Here is a 13,382-nt window from a genome sequence, read left to right as displayed (position 1 = left end):
TGGCTGGCTGGCTGGCTGCCTCCTTCTGCGCTCTCCTCCTTGTTTCCCACAGGTCCAAGCATATGCGCAAGCAAGCTTTAGTCAATCTGCACGGTGCCTGATGATCTGCCTTGTAATTACCTGTCTAAAGCAGCCCAGCGTTATGAGATGTTTGCCTGCGCAGGAACATTCTTCTCTCTCGTCTCATTTGCAGGTTTTTTTCCATATCTAGGACAGTTTGCAGAGGCAGGTCTACCTGTTTGCAAGCGTGCAGATACAGCCGGGAGTGTCCTTTGCCGTTGCAGTACAGAACGCTTGCTCTGATACCGTCCCCGCAAAATCAGCTGCTCCTAGGGATTTTAGAAGCTGTTATCATGTGCAAAGCTCGATACTCATTATGAAAAGGGAGGTAATGGGTCAGACTGCACATTTTGCGGTTACAAGGCAGGAAATGGTTATTGCATGAGGCTGTGTTTTGTTTTGTTTTGCTTTTCAGTGGTTTATTCTGCAACAAGCCCTTGATGCAATGATAGAGGGGAAGAGAATCATAGAACTGTAGAGTTGGAAGGGACCCTGAGGATCATCTAGTCCAACCCCCCGCAATTATTATTAATTATATTATTATTATTATTATTATTATTATTATTATTATTATTATTATTTATACCCCACGCACCTGGCTGCGTGTTTAATGAAAGGGCTGGTGCTATTCTGGTTTTATTGTAATTACTGGTATGTTCTTAATAGATCTTAGATAGACAGATAGTTTTAATTCTATTAATGTTTAGTAGTTTTTAAATGGTTGTTACCTTTCAGCTGTTCTGATCTGTAAGATGCCTTGTGTCCCTGTCATGGGAAAAAGCGAGGTATAAAAAATATATATAGCATCATCATCCTGGATCGCTCAGTTGGTTGGAGCGTAGTGCTGATAACGTCAAGGTTGCAGGTTCAATCCTTGTATGGGACAGCTGCATATTTCTGCATCTTGAAAGACCTACATTGGCTCCAGGTACATTTCTGAGCACAATTCAAAGTGTTGGTGGTGACCTTGAAAGCCCTAAATGGCCTCGGTCCAGTATATCTGAAGGAGCATCTCCACCCCCATTCTCCAGCCCAGACAAGCGAAGTTACAGGGAACCAGGCAGAGGGCCTCCTCGGTGGTGGCGCCCGCCCTGTGGAACACCCTCCCATCAGATGTCAAAAAATAAACAACTACAGTGGTACCTCAGGTTACATACACTTCAGGTTACATATGCTTCAGGTTACAGACTCCGCTAACCCAGAAATAGTACCTCGGGTTAAGAACTTTGCTTCAGGATGAGAACTGAAATTGTGCTCTGGGGACGCGGCAGCAGCGGGAGGCCCCATTAGCTAAAGTGATGCTTCAGGTTAAGAACAGTTTCAGGTTAAGAACGGGCCTCCGGAATGAATTAAGTTCTGACTTTTAGAAGACATCTGACTTTTAGAAGACATTAGGGAAGTTTTTAATGTTCGATTTTTTTTCATTGTGTTTTTACTACAGTCATACCTCGGGTTGAAAGCGCTTCGGGTTGAGCGCGTCCGCGTTGCACTCCGCGGCAACTCGGAAGTAACGGAGCGAGTTACTTCCGGGTTTCGCCGCTTGCGCAGGCGCTCAAAATGATGTCAAGCGCATGCTCAGAAGTGGCGAAGAGCAACACACGCGTGCGCAGACGTGCCGTCGCTGGTTACGTTTGCTTCTAGATGCGAACGGGGCTCCAGAACGGATCCCGTTCATATCTAGAGGTACCACTGTATTCTGTTGGGAGCCGCCCAGAGTGGCTGGGGAAACCCAGCCATTGGGAGGGTATAAATAAGTTGTTGTTGTTGTTGTTACTGGTTTGAGTCCTACCTTCTGGAGCAGGAGAAAACAAGCATGCTCCTTCTTCCATCATTGTCAAGCCATTGGATTCCAAATCCCATCATCCCTGACCATTAGCTATGCTCTTTGGGGCAGCCCTTCGGATGCTTGTGTGGGAACGTTCAGGGATGCAGGAGAGGATATGTTATCTGATTATATCCTTATCCAACTTGTGTTAACAAGTTCCCAATATCAGCAGAGTAAAACATTATATTAAGTTTGCAACGGCAGCGTTTGCGCAGGCTTGCTAAAGCCTCTATAAATAACTATTCTGGTAATTTCCCCTTATTCCCTCATAAAATAGAAGAGACGACACAGCCTTTTACAAAAGTATGAAAAGAGTTTACTCACATTCTGTTCACAATCAGATCCCAGAAGGCAGACTTAGCTTAGAAAAGTAACGTACACCTGGAAACTATCTCATGAGGAGACAGTCCCTTTGTCCTCTCTTGGCTGGGAGCCAAGAGGGCATCTTTCACTCAGTAGATGTTGCTTCTTTGATGCATGTAGTCAAAGAGAGAGAGATGGCTGCCCTGCCCTGTGCTTTTGTCCTTACCTGCACAGGTGAGGCCACACCCACCTCTAGTCACATGTAGAGGAAGTCTATCCCAGCCCAGAGGGAAACAGGAAGTTTTACCTGCTGGCTGGACAAACATTCCTCCCCATGTGTAACCATGTTCACTCTAGGAATGTTGTACCTGACTGCTCTTGTGTTTCACATCCCACAGCTTGGAGATGGCTCTCATATCTCCTCTCAGTCTCTTTTCCAGGCTCAACATCCCCAGCTCCTTCAACCGTTCCTCATCAGGCTTGGCTTCTAGACCCCTGATCATCTCGGTCACCTTTCTCTGTCAATATCTCCTTCATTTGAGGGTTTTTTTTTGTTTTGTTTCCTACTTTTCTTTTCTTTTTGGTTTTCACATATTACGTTGCAATACAGATGTACCAAAGCCAACACCATTTCCTCCCCATCCCCCCATAAATTTAAATTTCTATTTCCTCCATCATATTATCCTTTTCTCCTTCCTCCCACTTCCCTCCGCCCCCACTCGATTTCCTCCACATTAAACAATTTACAATAATCTTTTGCATTCAACAACCTTCCCAAAACATCTATATATTCTTATTATCTTTCCTTACTGATTTTTCTTCCATCCAGTACTTCACATTTTAATCTAGGCATATTAGCATATCTTTTTTTGAACCATATTTTGCCATATATTCATCAAAACATTTCCACTCCTTTTTTAATTTTTGATTTGACTGATTTCTTATTATAGCAGTTAATTTTGCCAGAATTAAATATTCATTTAGTTTACAAATCCATTCCTCCTTTGTGGGTATAGTCTGTGACTTCCACCTAGCAGCAATCACTATTCTAGCAGCTATACTTGCATATAGAAAAAAAGAAATTCCCCCCGTGGTATCTCTTCGTCTGTCAATCCAAGGAGATATGTCTCTGGTTTCTTCGTTACCGATATTTTCAACATCTTCTTCGTGTACTACTACCCAAAATTTCTTAATTTCCTCCTTCATTTGAGGTTTTTAAACAGGGACTAGGTGGCCCCTGCCAGGGATTCTCCAACTGCGGTTCCTGAATTGCAGGGGGTTGAGCTAGATGACCCTTAGGGGTCCCTTTCAGTTCTGCAATTCCACAATTCCCTGTCTGGAATGGCATCTGCCATCAGGTCAGGGTAGCCCTGAACCCACAGTCCTGACTGATTTGCCTGGCCCAGAGTATCATTAACCCTTTTCATATCTATTTTTAGATCTCCAGCCGATGTACACTAGCTCTTAAAAGACGATTTCACCCAACATAGTCTGATTTAAATAGGGTTATTCATAATAACTGGGGGCAACTCTCCAGCTTCTCCAGTCTTGCAGGGACAGGCTGAGGCGAGAGAGGGGCTTTTGCACCGCACGCTGACCTTAAATGCTATAAATGCACACACGCTGTGCCCTTGGGGGCAAGCTATTTATATGATCTGCCACAATCACAGTTGATTTCCATTAACATACCAGAGAATGTGTCTTGAAGGCATCAGCTCTCTCTCATCTCGACCCAACTGGCTGAACGTTGTCATTTCAGTCTCTGGAAAGAAGCCGGGCTTTCGTAATAGTTACAAAAACAGGCTGCTCGTCTTGCTCAAGTGGCGGGGAGTTCCGAGGGTGTACGTATTTCTTTGACAGAGTCTGCTTCCAGACAGCATGCAAAACATGTGTTTCCTTTGCAATTACCTGTTCAGGTTCCTAATAATAATAATAATTTATTATTTATACTCCGCCCATCTGGCTGAGTTTCCCCAGCCACTCTGGGCAGCTTCCAATCGAGTGTTAAAAACAATACAGCATTAAATATTAAAAACTTCCCTAAACAGGGCTGCCTTCAGATGTCTTTTAAAGGTAAGATAGATGCTTATTTCCTTCACATCTGGTGGGAGGGCATTCCACAGGGCGGGCGCCACTACCAAGAAGGCCCTCTGTCTGGTTCCCTGTAACCTCACTTCTCGCAGGGAGGGAACCGCCAGAAGGCCCTCAGAACTGGTCCTTAGTGTCCGGGCTGAACGATGGAGGTGGAGACTCTCCTTCAAGACTTTTTAGGGCTTTCAAGTCAGCACCAACACTTTGAATTGTGCTTAGAAACGTACTGGTAGCCAATGTAGGCCTTTCAAGACTGGTGTTATATGGTCTCGGCGGCCGCTCCCAGTCACCAGTCTGGCTGCCGCGTTCTGGATTAGCTGTTGTTTCCAGGTCACCTTCAGAGGTAGCCCCACATAGAGCGGATTGCAGTAGTCCAAGCGGGAGATAACCAGAGCATGCACTACTCTGGCGAGGCAGTCTGCGGGCAGGGAGGGTCTCAGCCTGCGTACCAGATGGAGCTGGTAAACAGCCGCCCTGGACACAGAATTGACCTGTGCCTCCGTGGACAAATTCCATCCCTGGAATGTCCCTAGATTTGCAAATCTGTCCCTGGGAAATATGGCAGAGGCAGCCTCAGCAGCCCAGAGCCAGCCTGGTAGCCAAGTTGGCTCTGGTTGGCTTACATCTGGTAACCCTAGATTAATGTGATTCCTGCATTCTTTTAGTTGAGATTCATAGAATCATAGAACGGTAGAGTTGGGACGATGAGAGTCCTCTAGTTCCTCCCCCCCCCCCATGAAGGAACTTTTTTGCCCGAGGTGGGGCTCAAACCCACAACCCTAAGATTAAGAATCTTCAACATCAACTTTGTTGGACTGGTCATGTTGTGCGGATGCCTGATGATCGTCTTCCAAAGCAACTACACTATTGCGAACTTAAAAATGGAAAGCGTAATGCTGGTGGTCAACAAAAGAGGTTCAAAGACTCTCTCAAGGCAAATCTATAAAAAAAAATAAAATGTAGTATAAACATCAACAACTGGGAAACACTGGCCTGCGAGCATTCCAGTTGGAGAAAAGCCTTGACCAAAGGTGTCATGGGCTTTGAAGACACTCAAACTCAGGACGCAAGGGAGAAACGTGCAAAGAGGAATCATAGAATCATAGAGTTGGAAGAGACCACAAGGGCCATCGAGTCCAACCCCCTGCCAAGCAGGAAACTTCCTGCCAAGCAGGAAGGCACGCTTGGCAAATCCACACCGGGATCAACTCCCGCCCGGAAACCAATGTCCCCACTGTGGAAGGACGTGTGGATCCAGAATTGGCCTCCACAGTCACTTAGGGACTCATTGTTATAACCATGTTTATGGAAGACAATCTTACTTGGCTACGAGGGATCGCCAAAGAAGAAGAAGACGACCCAGCAGAGCTCTTGATACGACCTTTTGTGTTCACAGCAGTGACCTGGCTGTGGGCCCTGCTCCCCCCTCCTGACGCGCAGCCAGTGTACATCGTCTGAAGCTCTGGAAAAAAGGCTCAGAGCTGGACTTTCCTGCTTCCCAGATGGCCTAATGCAATCACAGCTCAACCCCCACTGCTCCCGAGATGGTGGAGCTCTCTCTGTGTGGCGGTCTCTGGCCTCCTCTCTGCTTGGTGGAATCTGATTTCATCTATTAAATCTGGAAAGCAAAACCGGAGGAACACACTTTGCAACCTGCTCTTCAGATGTTCGTTCCGGAGGCAAAGGTCCAGTTTGTCTCAGGCCACAAGCCAGTGATCAACAAAAAACAAAGACTCTGGTTACAGCAGGGCTCTTTGGACCCAAAGCACCGTGCTGCCCGCCAGGCATGGGCATGGCAACCAAGGCTAGCCAAGTTATTTTGGCATTTCATAGAATCATAGAATAATAATATTCAATGGGGCCACATAGCACCGGTTCTGAGAGATCTGCATTGGCTCCTAGTATGTTTCCCAGCACAATTCAGAGTGTTGGTGCTGACCTTTAAAGCCCTAAACAGCCTCAGCCCAGTATCACTGAAGGAGCGTCTCCACCCCCATCGTTCTGCCCGGACACTGAGGTCCAGCGCCGAGGGCCTTCTGGCGGTTCCCTCATTGCGAGAAGTAAGGTTGCCAGACAGAGGACCTTCTCGGTAGTGGCGCCCGCCCTGTGGAACACCCTCCCTTCAGATCTGAAGGAAATAAGTAGCTATCCTATTTTTAAAAGACATCTGAAGGCAGCCCTGTTCAGGGAAGCATTTAATAATTAATGCTGTATTGTTTTGAACACTCGATTGGGAGCCGCCCAGAGTGGCTGGGAAAACTCAGCCAGATGGGCAGGGTATTAATAATAATAATAATAATAATAATGTCAGAGCTGCTTCCAGATCCTAGCTCACAGAGGATCACGCTAGCCAGCGATCATTTAGTAAAAGTCTTTATTGAGTTACATTTTCCATTCTCAAGCTGCTGCGTGCAACTCTACGTCTAATGGCTAGATCGGCGAAGTCCCGTCTGAGTCTCCGCCCCTTGCGCACCAACTTAATACCCTAGCCCTGCTCCACCTTTTCCGCCTGACTGTTCTCCTCTGGGTCCCTCTGCCCCCCGGGGTCTCTTCCTTCCTGGATTCTTCTGACGCCGACCCCCCGGACTCTCCTGTCTCCTTGCGCCGGGCTTTAGGACCTGGCTCTCTTTCAGGGCTGCCTACTGCGTCACTTCCCTGTGCCTTTGAACTTGGCGCGCGCGCCCAACTTTCCACTTTCCGTCTGACCGTTTCTTCGCTCCCCGATGGAGGTGTGGCCACTCCTGACTCGTGCCCTCCCCCCTGTTGTGAGCTGCCAGCGCTTGATCCCTGGCTCTCTTCCTTTTCCCTGCTCTCTGGCGGTGACGCTGGTCCCGATTTCCAACTGCTCTCCTCTGAGTCCCCTCTGGCTCTATCTCCCTGGGGTGTCCCCCTAGGCTCCCCCCTTGCCCTGGCCACTGGTGCTCCTTTCTGTGAATCTTCTGATTCACTGGAAAGACTCGGAGATCTCGGGTCGTCGTCATCACTCATCTTTTCCTCTGCCTCCTCCCCCTCGCTCTCTGTTTCCTCCCTTGCCCTTGCCTCTGCTCCTGAACCCCTGAGAAATAATAATAATAATAATAATTGATTAATATCCCACTCATCTGGCTAAGCTTCCCCAGCCACTCTGGGCAGCTTCCAACAAACACTAAAATACAATAACCTATTAAACATTAAAAGCTTCCCTAAACAGGGCTGCCTTCAGATGTCTTCTAAAAGTCTGGTAGTTCTTCTTCTCTTTGACATCTGACAGGAGGGCGTTCCACAGGGTGGGTGCCACCACCGAGAAGGCCCTCTGCCTGGTTCCCTGTAGCTTTGCTTCTCGCAATGAGGGAGCCACCAGAAGCCCCTCGGCTCTGGACCTCAGTGTCCAGGCAGAACGATGGGGGTGGAGACGCTCCTTCAGGTATATGGGGCCGAGGCCGTTTGGGGCTTTAAAGGTCAGCACCAACACTTTGAATTGTGCCCAGAAACCTACTGGGAGCCAATGTAGGTCTTTCAAGACTGGTATTATGTGGTCTCGGCGGCTGCTCCCAGTCCCCAGTCTAGCTCTTAGCACATTTCTCCCTTGCGTCCTGAGTTCAAGTGTCTTCAAAGCCCAGGACACCTTTGGTAAAGGCTGCTCTCCGACTGGAGCGCTCGCAGGCCAGTGTTTCCCAGTTGTCAGTGGTTATAGCATGCACAATCTCACTCTCAAACACACTCGAGATCCTAAGCTCCATCTTGCACCATCCTTTTCCCCAGATGAGCTGGAGCCACCATTCAAGGTTGTTGTGACAGGTAGAAAGCTTTGCCCAAGATCTAACATGCATGCTACACAGAGGTAACCCCACACTTCTGCTGCAAGCTCCCAGCAGCCTAGAGTCTTTGCCAATTTGCCTTTGCCGGCTAGCTTGTCGGAAGCCGGCGTTCCAGTTCCCTGGTGACGTTGTCCTCCTGGGGACATCACCCTTCTCGAAGCTGGGAAGGCTAACGTCAGAGCGCTATTTTAAGGAGAATGACTCCATTGCCCCTAAAAGAACATGCACACATTCCTGTCAAAATACAGGGTGGGGATGGTTCCAGTATTATTTTAAAAAAACAAAACAGCATGGAAAGAGATCTTCTGTATCAAATCAAAATTCGTTCTGGTACACTGTTTCTTTCCAGCGATGGGTAGCCAGATATCTCTGGGAGCTCACGGGTGCAGGAGGCCCTTAGGAACATGAGAAGATCTCTGTAGCTTTATGGCCATTGGCAGGGCTGCCGTAAGTCCAGATTTTACCAGGGATTACTGTTAAGTTGTGGGTGAACATATCAGACGACACAGCGATTCTTGTTTATTCACAGGCCAGAACAGAACTGTACTGAAGGGTTCAGCCAGCCTGCTTATATGGAGCTCAACTACAAAGCAACAGTAACAACTTTCTGTAACTATCCAATCACTGAACGTCACTTTCAATCCCTTATTTGCATATGTGGACCTGAGTGAAAACTATCTACAGTATCCCCCTGCTGGCCCAGGGTAAGTACATAACAATTACCATGATTTCGAAGGCAGAATTGATGTCCAGGGGAATTTCCAAAAGGCAGTGCTTTGTCCTGGATCTTAGGCAAGTCAATTGAAAAATCGCCCAAAAAAAATTGGCGTTTATGTAAAAAAAAACAACTCAACAACTTTCAGGGCCAACCAGAAGCCCATTATGGGAAGCCCACAAAGGAATCAAGGACAAGAAAAACATTCCCCTCCTGTGGTTTCCAGGAACTGGGGTTCAAAAGCACGGCTGCCTCCAACTGTGGTGGCAGTGCTTAGCCAGGAGCCCTCAAGAGCCCTCTCCTTTGTAGGGATGATCGTGGAGTGGGGAGTGGGGTCCGGAGGGAGCACACTCCCCACCAGCAGGCAGCCACAGTCAGTCTGCCTGCCTGCACACGTGACCTTGGGGTGCGGGGCACCCCCCACCCCCCAGACAAGCCACAGCTGTCTGAACATCGTTCCCTCTGTCTAACCTTTTGCGGTCTCAGTAGTCTGCGGTGTCCTGTCTGTAACCTTTGTCCCTGAGACCTTTTGTCTCCTTCGTCATACACTGTGCAAGGGGGAAATGACGTGGTGGAAACAGGTGCCAAAATAACTTTGTACCACACCACGATCTCGGGACCGGAAGATGTGTAAAGGTCACAGCCCCAAATGTATCTGCCTGGTTTGCATATTTGTCTCAATAAAAGGAGGCTCCACAGGGCTGGCCGGCAGCTTGTATGCAGCCCACCTGTGCGCAGCTCACCTGCGTTATCAACTCCTGCCTCATGTCCATCACTTTACTCCTCCTCCATGAATTTCTCTCCTCCTCTTTTAAAGACATCCAAGTTGATGGAAGGCACCAGCTTGGAGGAGCTTTTGCTAGAAGACACCTTCCTTCCTTCCTTTCTTCCCTCCCTCCCTCCACCTTTAAGGCTCCAGGCACATAACAAATACCCACAGCCCTTTATGAAACACCCTGTCTTTTGAAAAAATGATAATCCTTCATTGCTGCCAGCTTAATCCCAGCCACTCAGGATTAGTCCCAACTCCTTTTAAAGTCTGGTCCCACTTCCCAAACATGTCCCTCTTCAAGATGAGAGAAATCTCTTTGGGGAAAGAGTTCTGGTGTGATTTGAGAGAAGGTCTCTGGATTCCACATGCTCTGAATGCGCAGCAACATCTCTCAGAAGTTAATCCGTGTTTGCTCTTCGGTCTAAGAGGCCACATTCCGGTTTCTGATTTGAGCCCAGAATGTTTTCCTTTTTCCTCCCTTCCATGTCTTGGAGAAAAATTAAAAATGGCCTTTGTATGTGGGTGCAAAAACAGAGTCCTGTTTATACCAAAAATAAAACACCTGCAACAAATTAAGGAAATGGTGAAGCCCTTCCTATAATTTTGAAGGAAAATGTTAAACAATCGACTTTAATTTCTTTAAATGCAATGCATCAGCAGCCTGCAATTTTTTAAAGAAATGCATGGTGTTTATTCCTTTATTGTAAATTGTGTCTTACTCTGCAAGCCTTTACATATCTACTTAGAAGTAAGTCCCATTGTATTCAATGCAGCTTGTTCCCTGGTAACTGGGTAAAGACTGTGTAGCCTTACACTGCAACCCTAAGTCCCACTGAGGTCAATAGGATTTACTCTCTGGTATGTTCCTGATGTGTAGGGATGTGGGTGGCGCTGTGGTATAAACCACAGAGCCTAGGGCTTGCCTATCAGAAGTTCGGCGGTTCGAATCCCTGTAACGGGGTGAGCTCCCGTTGCTCAGTCCCAGCTCCTGCCAACCTAGCAGTTCGAAAGCACACCAGCGCAAGTAGATAAACAGGTACCACTCTGGTGGGAAGGTAAACAGCGTTTCCGTGTGCTGCTCTGGTTTCACCAGAAGCGGCTTAGTCATGCTGGACACATGATGTGGAAAAACCTGTCTGCGGACAAACATCAGCTCCCTCGGCCAGTAAAGCGAGACGAGCACCGCAACCCCAGAGTCGTTTGCAACTGGACTTAACTGTCAGGGGTCCTTTACCTTTTTATAGTGGTACCTCGGGTTAAGTACTTAATTCGTTCTGGAGGTCCGTACTTAACCTGAAACTGTTCTTAACCTGAAGCACCACTTTAGCTAATGGGGCCTCCTGCTGCGCCGCCGGAGCACAATTTCTGTTCTCATCCTGAAGCAAATTTCTTAACCTGAAGCACTATTTCTGGGTTAGCGGAGTCTGTAACCTGAAACGTATGTAACCCGAGGTACCACTGTATATGTTCCTGATCATTCTCACAGTTTCCATTACTATTATTATTATTATTATTATTATTATTATTATTATTATTATTATTAACTCAATGCAGCTTACAGCTAACATTTCATTCCATGGATCTGCTGAAGGTGCTTTAAATGATCCTTTCCCTGGCCCTTTTTTTTTTTTCTTTACAACAATCCTGCGGTGCAGGTTAAGCTGAGAGGTTGTGAGTGCCTCGAAGGGGCAGATGAACTGCATATGGTTGTATGACATCTATGTCTCCGGTGAGACAGAAGGCGGGAGAAGCTTCCTGGTGTGGAAGAGAATGTCCCTGTCTTCTTTGGAGAAACATTGGAGGGAGTGAAGAGAAAAAGAAATTCAGCAAGTTGTCTGCCTGCAGGTGCAGCAAGCCAACCCAGATTGCCATTGCATTCCAGTTGGAGCTTGCATGGCGGCAACAGATTGAGGATTAATCCTGACAAGACGGAAGTACTGTTTTGGGGGGAGAGGAGGTGGGCGGGTGTGGAGGACTCCCTGGTCCTGAATGGGGCAACTGTGGCCCTGAAGGACCAGGTGCGCAGCCTGGGAGTCATTCTGGACTCACAGCTGTCCATGGAGGCACAGGCCTATTCTGTGCCCAGGGCAGGTGTTTACCAGCTCCATCTGGTATGCAGGATGAGACCCTACCTGACTGCGGACTGTCTCAACGGAGTGGTGCATGCTCTAGTTATCTCTCGCATGGACTACTGCAATGCGCTCTATGTGGGGCTACCTTTGAAGGTGACCTGGAAACTACAACTAATCCAGAATGCGGCAGTTAGACTGGGGACTGGGAGTGGCCGCCGGGACCACATAACACTGGTCTTGAAAGACCTACATTGGCTCCCAGTACGTTTCTGAGCACAAAGTGTTGGTGCTGACCTTTAAAGCCCTAAACGGCCTCGGTCCTGTATACCTGATGGAGCGTCTCCACCCCGGACACCGGGGTCCAACTCCAAGGACCTTCTGGCAGTTCCATCACTGCGAGAAGCCAAGTTACAGGGAACCAGGCAGAGGGCCTTCTCGGTGGTGGCGCCCGCCCTGTGCAACGCCCTCCCTTCAGATGTGAAGGAAATAAGCAGCTATCTTATCTTTAAGACATCTGAAGGCAGCCCTGTTTAGGGAAGCTTTTAATATTTAATGCTGTATTGTTTTTACCATTCGATTGGAAGCTGCCCAGAGTGGCTGGGGAAACTCAGCCAGATGGGCGGGGTATAAATAATAAATTATTATTATTATTATTAATTATTATTATTATTATTATTATTATTATTATTATTATTATTATTCCAGGCCTTCGCTGCCTTCCGGATGCTCCCGGTCTCAGAGGAGCCCCTTTCAGAGACCGGGAGCATCTCTTATTTCCCCTCCAACAGCAGAGGCTGGAAACCCCTTTCTTAAACAAAGCTAAATGGAGCAGCCCCCGGCACCAACCCATCTCTCTCTCCTAATGAGCCCAGAAGGCGAGGATGGGGCCCTCTCCTTCCAGAGACAGCTGGCAGCATCACCCCATCAATTACCCCGGGCATCAGGAGGTGGGAGGCAATTTGTCCAGGGAAAAGCAGAAAAAGCCCTACTTCCCCTCCTCCCCTGCGAATGAGCGAGACTAATGAGGTGACGAAGCGCCCATCCATCTCGCTATCTGGAACCGAAAGGCTTTGCCAGCTCTCTGGCACTCCGCAAGACAGGACTGTTTATTATTCCCGGGATTTTAAAAAAAAACAAAAAACCGCAGCAGCAAAAACTGAAAATTCTGCCCTGACCCAAGGCTTGCAAATATGTTGTTGTTGTCTAGTCATTTAGTTGTGTCCGCCTCTTCGTGACCCCCTGGACTAGAACACGCCAGGCACTTCTGTCTTCCACTGCCTCCCGCAGTTTGGTCAAACTCATGCTGGTAGCTTCGAGGACACTGTCCCACCATCTCGTCCTCTGTCGTCCCCTTCTCCTTGTGCCCTCCATCTTTCCCAACATCAGGGTCTTTTCCAGGGAGTCTTCTCTTCTCATGAGGTGGCCAAAGTCTTGGAGCCTCAGCTTCAGGATCTGTCCTTCCAGTGAGCACTCAGGGCTGATTTCCTTCAGAATGGATCAGTTGTGAAATATACTCAGAGTCGCAAAGTGATTTCATGCTCTTTATTCAGCTCATAGTGGTGAGGAGGAATGAATGAAAGTCCCCTCACAGTATCTGCTTTATATACATTATTTACACAATGGGCTGCACATGATTGGCTAATTCCGGAATTCTACTGTAAGCCAATCAGGTTGTGGATTCACTTCTATCTGGAGCAGGATTGGGTGGTTCCTGCCAACCAATCAAACTGCTGCATTGTTCCAGGAC

The 13,382-nt window shown here is 47.8% G+C and overlaps 1 long non-coding RNA gene across 1 annotated transcript in view; it reads left to right on the top strand.

The window, feature by feature from the left end:
* The window catches only part of LOC309529812, a 34,600-nt gene extending 21,653 nt beyond the window's left edge, over nucleotides 1-12,947 (top strand). Inside the window, exon 3 of the long non-coding RNA XR_014218482.1 lies at nucleotides 12,341-12,947. This is a non-coding gene — a long non-coding RNA (uncharacterized lncRNA). The remainder of the gene's footprint in view (nucleotides 1-12,340) is intronic.
* The last annotated feature ends 435 nt before the right edge of the window (nucleotides 12,948-13,382 follow it).

Source organism: Podarcis vaucheri (assembly GCF_965113315.1).
Source record: "Podarcis vaucheri genome assembly, chromosome: 3".
NCBI classification, from domain to species: domain Eukaryota; kingdom Metazoa; phylum Chordata; class Lepidosauria; order Squamata; family Lacertidae; genus Podarcis; species Podarcis vaucheri.
The sequence above is the reverse complement of the archived record's forward strand: the minus strand, read 5'-3'. Positions and strand labels throughout refer to the sequence as shown.